This window comes from Gavia stellata, chromosome 4 (genome assembly GCF_030936135.1).
Source record: "Gavia stellata isolate bGavSte3 chromosome 4, bGavSte3.hap2, whole genome shotgun sequence".
In the NCBI taxonomy this organism is placed as follows: domain Eukaryota; kingdom Metazoa; phylum Chordata; class Aves; order Gaviiformes; family Gaviidae; genus Gavia; species Gavia stellata.
The window spans coordinates 35,585,486-35,598,697 of NC_082597.1; positions in this window are offsets into that span (position 1 = coordinate 35,585,486).

Genomic DNA, 13,212 nt, shown 5'->3' on the forward strand with positions numbered 1-13,212 from the left:
TTTTACTCTGATTGCTTTAATCTGGTCTGGTGGGAGCAAGTTGGGAGTTCCCAGGAGCAGACTGTGAATGGGGAGGTGAATCCCCTTCCCCTCAGTGCTGTTTTTACAGAGCTTCCTTCTCACCTCTGGTCATATGCTCATGAATAAACCTAAGCATGTGTATGTGTCTTCACTGTGTCTCCCCGACTCCTCCCACGCCCCATCTCCTGAAACTGTCCTCCTCCATTCCTCAGCTGCTCTCACACTCCCTGCATCCATGCTGAACTGTTGTTGGTGCCAGCTGATGGTTCACCAGGCTTTAGTCTCTTGATTTGACACATTACTGGAATCCGTTTGGGAAACCTTTGGCAGTATGTTTCTTTAATATAGAAACCATGGCAGGGAACGGGGATTACTAGTCAGACCTCATGCTAATACCGAGTTGAACTTCTGGCAGGGCTGAATATTCATTCATGGGATCTGAGAAGCATTCCTGGGTATCACAGAATATATATTACCCTCAGGTTTCATGCCTGCTGCCTTAGATCTGGTACGAGGAGTAGGAGACTAACTACCTGTAGGACTGGGAATGCAAGAAAAGGTCACAGGTACACTTTTCTATCTTGATGCCTTTTTCTGACTACTGGGTAAGAGCAGACTTAAAAGGCCAGCTCTAACATAACAGCCCTCTCCTTCTGCTCTTTGGATGCCTCCAATAGAGTGAATTTGTCTGCCAGCCACTAACTGAAGTGGACTGGATATTATTTCAACTCCTTCTGGTGCCTATACACTTCTACTTACTCCATGCAAAGAAAGATACTAAGGGTGTCCCCTTCCTTCTCTTCAGAGTACCAACAGCCTGATAGGATATTCCCCAAGAGGTGGGAAATCTAGGTTCACACCCCCTCAGACTTTTGCTTAGAAAGGAAGACATGTTCTCTATTTCAGACACAGGGGCTGAGGAAGCCTTTCAGGGTTCAGTCAATGAATCCTGGGTAGCTGAATCCTTGATGCAGTTAGGTTTTTAGAAATCATATTGTTCACGGTCCTTTTTGATTGCCTATCTTGGGTAGAAAATAGGCTTTTCTGAAGACATTTTCTAGAAATCCATGAACCTCCGCCCCGAGAGGCTGGGCATGTAACTTGTACACTGCATATATGACCACGAAGTAAGGCATCTACTGAATGTGCAGTGCTACAGTCTTAAAGAGTGTGTCTTAACCTGGGGAAAAAAGTAAATGTCAACACTTCCTTTAACATTTCTTTTAGATTTGACTTTAGGAAGTATTAAGAGTTTAGGTTGCTTTTGTCTTGCCATGTTGGCCTTTGTAGATGCTGTTTGAGATACATAACTGTCACCTTTCATGACACGTTTAACATAAGCAACCTAACTCCTGTCCAAATCCTGACATAAAAGGCAGCAGATGTGGTCCCAGAGGTTAGGTGTCTGAGGACAGATGGTTTGGGGTTGTCCAAGGAAACTGAGGCACTTGTGGGTGAACTTTAGGAAAACACTAGGAAAATAGATTTTCCTATTCAAAATCTTCTTCAAGACTCTTGGACATGCTCCTTATCTCCTGAAAGTCTCATCAGATTGCTGCCTGCTCTCTCCATACCCATGCACCTTCAGCAGCTGTTGCTGCATCAGCTATCAGTCCTCAGGCACATTTGCCTCCATCTGAGAAATTCTTAAACTAGTGCTTACGGTAGACCTCCCTCTTGTACAGTCTTCACTGCAGCACTGGAGATGTCTATAGAAATAGGCATCTCTGCAGTTAGGTTAACAACTGTGTAGAAGTTTTTTTAGAGACCTGGGTTCTGTCTAAATTTCTTCTGATATGTTTTTGTCCTTTCTTTTTTTTTTTTTATTCTTTAAACAGAACCCTTGTCCTCTTCAGCTGTAGCCTCATAAAGCAAATTCTCAAGGAAGGGGTGAGGGAAAGAATTTTGAGGGGAATTACCTATTTCTGTCCTTGTAAACTGTGCCAGTGAAAAATATCAACCCCTCTCACTGCTTCTGTTTCTCTCCTTCAAAAATCCTGCTTTCAAGATGTGAACGACGGGCTCACAGGGACACAGACTCTTTTACACAGCTCTGGAAGTTCTGATCAGTAAAGCACTTAAGCACTTACTTACATTTAATCATGTCATTTTTACAGACTTACCATTTGTTGTCTTGTGAACCACAGTACTCAGCACCTTAAAGAACTGTGCTCTGAGTGCATCAAGTGCACTTGGACTTGCTCAATGAGTTATTGGATGTATAGTCCTCTCAAAACACAAAAGGAAAGTCGTTAAATCGATGTGCCACACTTCCTAAGTAGCATGTTAACTTCAGTGGTCTCTTTGCATTTCCATTTGAAGTGTCATTGCCTGCCTACTGAGACTCTTCGTGCTTTATAGTAGTCATTTCTTGTCCTAAAGTGAACTAGACTTTACTGTGTGTTGTTTAAAATCTTTCACAACAGAGGCTGCTGTAATTCAGTGGTGAATGGTAAGATTCATGTATGTAATTTGGCAAGTTTTTAAAGCATTTGGGCGTTCTTTGGCATGAAAACTACTCTACAAATGAAAGATGATTATGATTGTGACTTGTCTCCTTGGAGAGAGAAAAACGTGACTGCTCTAACAAATCTTAGCAGCATCCTCATCCTATTAAAGACTTAGGGTTTGTTCATTCAAGTCACAAATTTCTGAGCAGAAGTGGAAATAATAGGATACTGATAGCAAATTGTTTTTTTCCACATCATGACTATAAATAAGTTACCTAAGCCAACTTTTCTAATCCAATTTCAGTATAAAAATTTACACCTAAGTTCAATGGAAGGAATGATGCAGACATCATGCAGAGTAAGAGTGTCTATTGTTCCTTAATGCTGTTGTTTGATTAATATTTAGATCCCATATCTTAAAATAACAAATATTTCACACAGATTCAGAGATACAAAGAAGGTGGATATGCAAACTTTAGATTGTAAAACCTACATCAAGGGGGGAAAAAATCACTAGTAGGACAAGAGCCATGCTAATAGTAAAGCAATGTATTTGTAGAAATTCTTTTGTCTTCTAAACAAGTTTTTGCTTCTGATACATCCATACCCTTTCTTATATTTTCCTTTCTTTAATTTTTTCCATAAAATCAGTATTTACAATTCTATATTTGTGAAGATATAACTTTATGAAGCAAGAGAGATTTTAGGTGAGGCAGTTGTGAAAGATTAGGTCAGTTATTGAAAGAACTGAAGTAACAAAATGTGCTTTAGGCGACCAGTCACACAATTTCAGGCACTGAAATATGCACATGAAACACATGGAGAAAATGTTGATGAGCATCCCAGAAGCCAAAATTTGTTTGTACAAAGCATTTCTTGAAGAATTTCAAACAGAAAATACTTTTCTTAAAAACTGCTGTCTGTTTGCCAAAATAAATCTTTTATCACTTGTGAACACTATTTACTTACATTCAAGTACTGATTGGGTGCTGTAGTCTCTGGTCTTGCAATGAAATGTTCACAGTAAGACCCTGCTTATTGCCATGGACCAAGGATATGGTGGAACTTCAGGAGCTACTCACCACATTTCTTGTCAGTTTTGTCCTCTCCCTGTCATTTCACATTCCTTCCATAAAGGGAAGAATGGGTGACACAGATTTGATTCTTCAGCTGAATATTTTCCTATTTGTAGCTGTTTTGTGAGATCGAAGTAAACAGATTAGCTCGGGATTTGGCCTAGAATACAATATAATGTGTAACTACTGCCAGAATTCCCTTTTGAAAATCATATTACATATTTGTTGTTATGCAGTAGAGTTTATAACACAGATTAACTTTGCCTGGAAATCTATTTTCCTTCTCTTTAAGACAATTACATATTTGAAATGCATATTTTTTCCTTTTTCTTTATAAATCCTGCAGCTGAATGGTTAAAAACTCACAGCTGTTAAATTTCTCCTGGCTCCTACACATTAGTAAGGTCAAAGCATTTAGCATGATGAAACCCAAATTGAGAACCAAAAAACTTCATGTACTGATGAAAAATATACCTTGAGTTTGTATACTTTCTAAGATCAAAATTACACAGCAGTGATGTATCTAATTGAATGTCACAATATCAGTAATTGTGCTGCCTATGAAAGAAATTTGTTCCAAAGTCAAAGTGTCACCTTGCTGTCAAATAATCCCATAGATTACCATAAACAGAGCTAGCAAAATTGTACTGTGACTGAAAAGGTATGTGATGTGAATCCTAGTCATTACCAAAGACATGACTTCCATTGTAATTATCTGCCTATCACAATAGCTTCCTTCTGCCAGCTCTTGCTTACCTGCTGCCACACAAACTCATTAACATTTTTGTCGATGCAGTACCGTTTGTACAGTTAACCTTTGTGCAAAGTGGGGTCATTTCTTCATTATGATGGATTCTGTAATACCACAACAAGTTGCATTGAGGATTAATATTTCTCTTTTCTTCATTTAGGGTTAAATTAGAAATTAGTCTAACACCTGGGTTCCATTATACAGAGTTGCCTTGTCATCTGTGGAAAATGCAATTTGGTTTACAGGTAGCTTCAGTGTTCTCCGTCTAAGAAGGCATTACTGCTGTTGCTCAAAGCTACTTTTAAAGGCAGATAAATCCTGGCACATTTCAGCTGGCTTTTGATGGAAAATAAAAATATTTTTCCAAGTGTATTAAAGAAATATGGTTTTCACTTTTAGATATCAAACTTCAGAAACTGGAAAACTGTTGCCGTATCTAGACTTTATAGCAGAAAATTTACAATCACTTTTCTAGATGATGCTAGACTAAGGCTTTATTTTATATCAATATTTCAAGTTCATAGTAGCAATCTTAAGTTTTTACTTCATTTTTATGATCTGCAAGCATAGCCTCTTGTTACGTTTGTTGGACCATTGTAAACTATGAACGGATTCTGCAATATCTATAGAACACTTTCCATAAGTAGTTTCTTGATCCTTGTAAATTTAGATTAGAATTATTACTGCCTGATAGATTTAAGATTGAAAGTAAATACATTTTTTAAATTCACCAGTGCTGAGAAATATAGAGAGAGCGTTAGTGCTAGCCAGAGGAAATCTATTATGTTTTAGGTCTTGGGTGAATCTGTAGAGCTTGTTGCAGTTAGTTTAGACGATAAATCTGACATTTCATCTAGCCATTTCATGAAAATTATTAGGCATCTGGTATTTGAATTAACCCTATACTTCTCACAGTGATGTGGTTTGTAAAGCTGAAGGTGAACATATTGATAATTCTACATTTATGAGTTCTCTCCCTCACATGTAATGGACACTGAGCTGCTTTCTTGCTGATCATGTCTCTTCCTCTCCTGAGAGCTCAGACTCTTTGCCACCTCCTGTTCTTCCCACTATCCCATTCCTAAAACCTGCATAATCCCTTTTTCTGTCCTATTTCTGCCCCACATCAGTTCCTTTTTAATTCTTTCATAAGGTTGCCTGGAGTATCTTTCTTCACTTTAATGTGCAAATTTCTAGTCCCAGTTGATGCAGCAGCAGGGAGGTAGGTCTCTCACAGGCTGCCTGTTGGAGATAGAAGAGGACTCTAGGCAGCAGCGGGGTATACTAGGTCAGGATGCGTTCTGCACGCTGATCAGAAGAGCTCTGTTAAAATCCAGAGCGTGAAAGTTTGCCAGACTAATTTGTTCTGCTTTCTTTTATATTTGTAGAGTATGATCATAGTTCTATTGAGATAACAATAATAAGCAGTTCTATGTACAAAGAGGTGTTTATGACTGCCATAAAGAGGTGGTATACAGAAATACTGGCCTGGTAGGATAGCAGCAGCATTGAGAAGTGGAGACACAGGATGCGTCGCAGACGAGGGCTGACATGGGATGGTAAGAGATGGGCACAGGCTGGCACTAGAGACCCCACGGCTATAAACAACTCACCAGTGGTCAGCTAAAGAAAGGAGCTGTACAAAACTGCTTTTAGGGATAACAAAGAGAACAAATAAATAGTATCTAACATAGGCAAAAGGCACCATATATTGTAAATTTGGCTGTAATGTGGAGCTTCAGATCAGTGGAGAAAGAAAAAAGTGTAAAAATGTATTAGCAGACATATAAAATGTCCCCAGGTATATCGTAGAGTGAGGACAAAGACACCACTAACATGAACATCATATTCCTCCCAGTGAAGGACTCCAGATGCTGACACTCATCGTAACACCCACCACTGCCACCAGGCTGAAACCACCGACTTCAGGACCTGCAGGAGCAGGAAGAGGGTGCATATAACACTAGAAAAAGGAGTAGAAACTAAGTGTATAAAATGTTAACATCATCATTATTATTGTTGTTGTTGTTCTTGTTCTTATTGTTGTTACTACTACAGAGACTTTTCCCAATAGAAAAGTAGTCTTTCTGGTTTTGCAATAATTAGATCTAAAACCAATAGTGTTTCTTGGTTTACACTGTTATGGTTTTGAGCAAATTATTGTCTTTACATATAAGAAGTGTTTTCCCTTTGCTTGTAGACAAAATTTTGAGCATAGCAACACTAATTACGAGAAATGGAAAAAGATCTTAGGCAGAATTCAAGGAACTAAAATGGTTTTGTCCCCTTATTTCTGTAGCTTGCTAAATTTTCAGAAACCCTTCTACAGACCAACTTCAAGTGGAGGGACAGAACCTTATTCCATGGGCTGGTCCATTTCCTGGGGCACACTACATTTTCATTAACCTGTACCGTATTGATCAACCATAACCTCGCTAGAGCCATACATCCCCATTCGAAACCATACTCATGTGAGCACGTGAAACTCAAGGAAATCACCTGGATTTAGCTGTATGTTTTCTTGAAATTGGGCCGATTATCTTACTCAGGTTATTCATGCTCCCAGGAAAGGAGCATTTTGTCTTTTTGTGTAATAGGGTGAATGTCTCAAGTGTGTGGCCGCTTTCAGCCAGAAAATGACTGTATACCAACACAACTACTGGCCATTTTTCAATACGAGCCTTAGTGTATCTTTGAAATGCTATATAATGGATATGTTCACTTTGGCATTTTAAAATAAATGAGACAGAAACAGAAGAAAGAATATTTTACGTGCTATGTTTATATGAAAACAAGAAATGTATCCTATTTCTTGTATAATAAGCCTCCTAATATGGAAAGCTTTCAAGATCTTCCTGAACGTTTGCACCTAGGGTAGAAAGTAGACATTCAGTGCCTTGAAAATTCAGCCTTAGGAGTACAGTAGTAACTTTTCACAGTGAAATAAAACAAAAAAACCCTCATAATTACAGGTTAAAAGAAATCTTAATTGCTTCTGATTAAGGAAAAAAAAGTAAAGTAGATTAGCCAAGAGAAAGACATAAAAACATTTTACTGCATAGACAGTTTGAAACATGTTATAATTATGGGTGCAAGGGTTAAACCAGATAGCATACATTTTAAATAGGTGCTACAGCAACATGTCAAATATGTCCATATTTGCATATACTTTATTTTAAAAACATGCCAGCACTGCCTCATATATTCAGAGCCTGGCAAGTGGAAGTCAAAGAGGTCACCTGTACAGCTGGTGCAGGTAGTGGAATTCCCATTGGGCAGATTTAGAAACTCTGAAGAAATGTGCTGAACACAACACTCCATCTGTTTGTAACCTATTGAGACAAGCATGCAATTTGCATGCTCTAAAAAATAGATACTATACCTTTTAGTATATTACCATATTTTTTGTGTGCTCTGTTACATTTTAATATGTGTCATTTATTTGGAGAATATATTCATAGGTACATAAATACCTAAGTCATGTATGCTAGTGTGTTATGGGGTTTGCCATCCCAGTTCTCCTTCTGATAAAGAAAACAGGAAGCATGATAATGATCTTAATGGATAACTTAACAAAACAAATGCTGAGAAATATTTTATGGCCATACTGTGCCAGGTGGTTGTTCCGAAGACCTGTCTAAGGGTGAACACTAAATAAAATGATAAAATCAATCTGAAAAGGTGAAACAACAAGCATGGAGAGCATAAGACAAATACTTGTGAGAAACATAATAGGCCAAATTCTTCTCTTAGACAGCCATGAAGAGCTTTAGCTAGATGCTGTGTAGTAATTTTGCCACAGAACAGAACTGATGGCAATGTTTCTAGTACCTGCTTTAACTTTTAACTACTTTTTTATTCTATAGTGAGAACCACAGTAGCTTGAGACAATGACTGAATATGGGATTTTGTATTATACAGTAATTACTGCACTGCAGCTTCATAGTGTGTCCTGCCTGTAACTTTACAATGATCCTATCCAGGTTGCCTCAGGAGCAGATGAGGGAATACGCACCTGCTAATGTTACTGCTTTTGGCAGTAGCTGATTGCTTTTATGTCTCGCCTCCTGCTCTTCTACCAGCTTTAGCCATTTTCTCTGGGATTTCTGGGTGCCCAGCAGTCCACTCAAAACAGCAGCAGGACAAATGACAGCTGTCTATGTTCAGGTCATCTATATTTTGCATGCTCAGTTAGTCCAATCAACTGCCCTTGGGTCTGCACCTGCATTGTGAATATGTTGACCACTGTGTAGGTGTTCCAGAGCCCATCTGCTCACACATTGTGGATCTGCTAAAACCGTCCTTAACTAGACTTGCTAGGCATGTGTTGATTAGCTGCACAGAGCACCCACAGAGTACTCAGGATGTCCCAGCACATCCATACTTTTACTTGTGTAACAAATCAGAGAGGAAGTGGACAAATTCATTCTTTAATGATACAGTGCAACTTAGTCCCCTTTTCTACTTCAGTCTTTCCCCTGGCTGATGTGTTGAACAGTGGGGTATTGGAGGTAACATCAGATTTTATTGCCATATGCTTATTTGAAAGATACTTATGGGTTTATATTGTCAAGAGGAGGGCTGTGCCATCAGGTCTCCAAGATGCACACACTGAACTTTGAACCCTGGGTTTTCAGGAGGTGCATTATCTGGTGTGGCTGAACTGAGAGCCTGGGTGTGTTGAGGAGGCTGCTGGAGGAACTGGGTCTGTGACTGGACTCTGAGGTACAGCTGGCAATCTCTGTTCTGTGGTAGTGGATGCCTCTAAAATATTGAGCAGGCAGCCCCATCCAGCCTGATTCACTAAGGAAATATGGCTTATGGGTCCATGCTGTTAATGTGACCGTCCATCCATCCTATCCATTTCCCATGTTCCCAAAAAGTGCAGGAGAGGGAGAGAACTGAGAACACCAGAAGTGGCTGAGAGTAAATTTGGATGGGTGACAAAAAAGTGAAGGTATTGCACTGAAGGCCTGAGGGTGCTGTAGTGGTGTTGATGGTCGAAGATGAAGAAGCTGAGAGTATTGTGATGAAGGGAGAAGAGAGTAAAACGTTCATGGAAAATGTGGGGAGATGTAGATCTGTTGTTGTTTTGTACTGTAAAGGACATGACAAATTCTTTGGAAACCAGTCTTCAGCCACTGTGTGCTTTGCATTAGTTATTTTCCTGCTTTACAGACCTTTCAGCTTCACTGTTTATGCATATGATGTCTTAATTAAATGAACGCTTAGTGTCATGTGCACATACAAAGCAGCTAGGACTTCAGTCCTTGTCAGTAGTATCTTCTGATCATGCTTTGTTCATTTAATAGCTGGATGAGTAAATTCCTTGTCACCAATGAATTAAGTACTCCCACCAATTTCTCTTTCTTCATGGCATCAAGAAAGTTACGGATAAAAGAAATACTCTCAAGGCCAAACACTTGCAGTTTGTATTTGTTCATGCATATTAAGTCTCTTAAGAGTATCTTTTTAAGACTATCTGAAAGATTTGCCAGTAATTTACTATTGAGATAAAAAGCATAAATGAGGAAGATTGTTAATAATGAAGTATTACCCACCGTGTACAGGGGTTTAAGACACATTAAGGTAGAGTATGAATAATTTAGATATGAACCGTATTACTTGGTCCCAAAACTCTTAGCTCAACACATATAACAGCACAGCTTGTGTTGTGTTTAGCCTGTACTTAGCCCATTTCTGAGACAAAATTTACATCTGTTTTTGTACCCTTAATAAAAGTGGATGATAAGTGTTACTTCATTGAATTTCTTGGGTAAATTAGGAAGTGTTTCTGAGATCTTCCTTACCTTAAAGTGCCTCTCGAAGATGATCCACTGGGCACTCACCCACTGTAATTGTTTCCTCTTTTTTTTTCTTAAAGCAAAATTGTGTGACAAGAAAGATCAATAAAACCAATCTTCTCATATACTGATAAGCACAGTATATATTTCACCCTCCAAAAATTGAATCTTGGGAGGCAGAATGCTTTAGTAACCCAGGGGTGAGGATGTGGGCTCCAGCTGCGTGGCTACCATGGCCCAGCTCTGCAGATGGGGGGAAGGTGATGGCACCCTCTCTGCGCTTCTATTTCCCCACCAAAGGGAGAGCATAACGATGCTTAACTACCTTTCAAACTGTAGATGAAACATGCTTTGAAAGTGTTCATTACTTGTAAAAAGAAAGTCACACCTTTAAAAAGTGGGTCTTCTTTCCTAAGCCTGAAGGTTAATTAGTGAAAGAAAGAAACATGATTTTTACCTTTGCCTATGATTTCTTGGAGAGTTGCTATGGGCATATTACTTTATCTGGCAAATTTTTGAAGGAATAAGACAGATTTTATATAATTGATGTAATATGGCAAAACATTCCTAATATTCAGTTAAAGAATCTGTAAATCCCAGTTTATAAAAACTGGTTATGAGGAAAATAGATCCCAAGATATTTTAAAACCCATTATTTTCATGAAAAATTAATTTAACAGCACTACTCAGTTATTGTGTGATAATTAGGTAAGTGGACTTGGAGAGAGGGAATATTTTTATTTATGTTACAAGAGGAATTCTTTTATAGACAAATGAATATATGTGTGTATATATACACTTATGTATGTATGTTGCAATTTGCAACATAATCGAAGAGCAAGCTGATCCTTTTCTGCCATAAGGCAAGAATTTTGGGGCTCTTAGGCTCAGTCATTCACATGAGACGTGGAACCTTTGTAAAGACAGCTTCACTGAGTGAGAGATTTGAACAGCGGTGTGGTTACAAAATGCTTCAAGCCGAGGTGTCTTTAGGGATAAAAGCGAAATGATAAACAAACGCTTACAATTTTCAAAAAATTTTACTATTACTATTAAGAATATGTTAATATTCCCACTTCATGCAAACATTGGGTAACTAGTGAATCTCAACTCTACATTCATTGTTGTGATAGTACGTCAAGAGTTTATTGTCATCTTATCACCTCTTAGGTCCAAGAAATATTACACAAAACTCAGGGGTGTCAGTAGAGCATGGTAAGACATAAGAAAGTTACTCCTGTGGTTCATTAAGTGTAGAATGATGAACTAAAACTTTCTGAATGTCATTGAGGACAAGAGGGAAGGAGAACATACTACTCTCATATTCAATTCATTAGTGACATATTAACATATATGCTAATTGAAAAGGGCACTACTTGTAATAACTCTGTAGGTCAGATGTATCTTAGTTAGAAACTCAAAGGTGAAGAGATGACCTTATTCAAGTTAGAAATAAAAATTCTCAAGGACTTCAGTGACGCCAAATAATTCACTTTAGGAATAACAGTATACCAGTTTCATATTAGAAAATAATCACAGTTCTCATATGTTAGAGTAATACTTAAGATACCAAAAAAAAAGTAATTTAAGATACATATCCAACAGTCACACTTACTTCACATTTTCTCACCAAATTGATTTTTATATCCTCTATAAATCCATATCTTAATCTGAGGATAATTAAAGTCTTTAATACCTTTCACTCTCACTGTGAAAAACTCTTCTAAAATAGCATTTGCAAACCGTGTTTCTACAACTACCTTCAAATTTTTTCCTCAGTAAAAAAAAAATAAAAATTAGATAACTCTCTTGGAGGAGAGATGGAATATAATACACATTTAAATCAAACGTCTTGTTACTGGCATTGCTTTGTGTGTCTTTTTGGTCCAGAATAAAATATTATCACTCCTCTGGTATCAAAGAGATATTTATATGCAAGACTTTATTTCAGAGTTTCAAATCAATAGCACAATGTCCCCATTTTTTAAACTGTCCATTATTGTATTATGTGTACCTTTTTTTTATATGCAGACACGTGTGCGCGTGCACACACACCCTCTCTCCCTCCCACACACGGGTACATAAGGTCTTTATAATATCGAATGGGGAGATGGACTGAAGCTTTAACTTGTAATACTAATGCTGCAAGATTTTGAGCAAGTGCTTTTGAATTGTGTAATTTTGATACGAAACAGAAATTTTTGTTGATAATTTTAATAGGAGAAAAAGGATACTGTTTTTGCATCTGCTACATAGGACTCTTGTCTGAGTAAATTGTTAACATACTACAAGCATCTGACTAAATACTCAGTGAAGTTGACATTACCTCCTTGAAATCTGAATATATCCAGGCAATGTGCCTAGAACATTTGCCTTGGCTCCATCCCAGTTGTTGTCATACACTGTATCTAACTTCTTGATGTTAATTTTGCCTTTGGAGGGGAGTAACATGGGGAAATCAGCCAAACGCTCCCCAAGACTCTGCTACTCTTCTTGGGTTTGACTTCCTACTGCATGGAGAGAAAAAAAGAAATTATCAACCACCAACACCCATCAACCATGGTAACAAAATGAACTATTAGTTGTAAAATATTTCCATAATTTTATTCTATTCATCTTTTTATGGTCAGAGCACCGAAATAATTAATGTTGTTGACCTAATTCTTAGTCAACTAATTTATTCACACTGGAATAAATAGCTAAATTAGAAATACTAAGGTAGATAATACTGTATTGACTAGAAATTGGATGGGATGGAGCTCAACATCAATTATCGCAGAGGCATTTAAAAAAAAAAAAGTTTTAGTGATTTTTTTTTCTGGGGAACAAACAGGCTTTGTGATACATACTAGCCTGATCTGCCACTGGTACCAGAAAACAAATTTAAGGTCTACATTCCAGGTATTGGTGACTTTTGCTTTTGGATCTTAAAACCTCTGTTACGTACAGAGGTGACCCATAACTCGCACACCTAATTTATAATCCTTTAATCCTCAGATATTTTTCTTATCCTAGGAAATTGAATGTTAGATCAACCTCTAGTCTATACTTGCTCAAATATTGTTTAGTTGACCTTTCTTCCACACATTACTTATCTGAAGATTATGCTG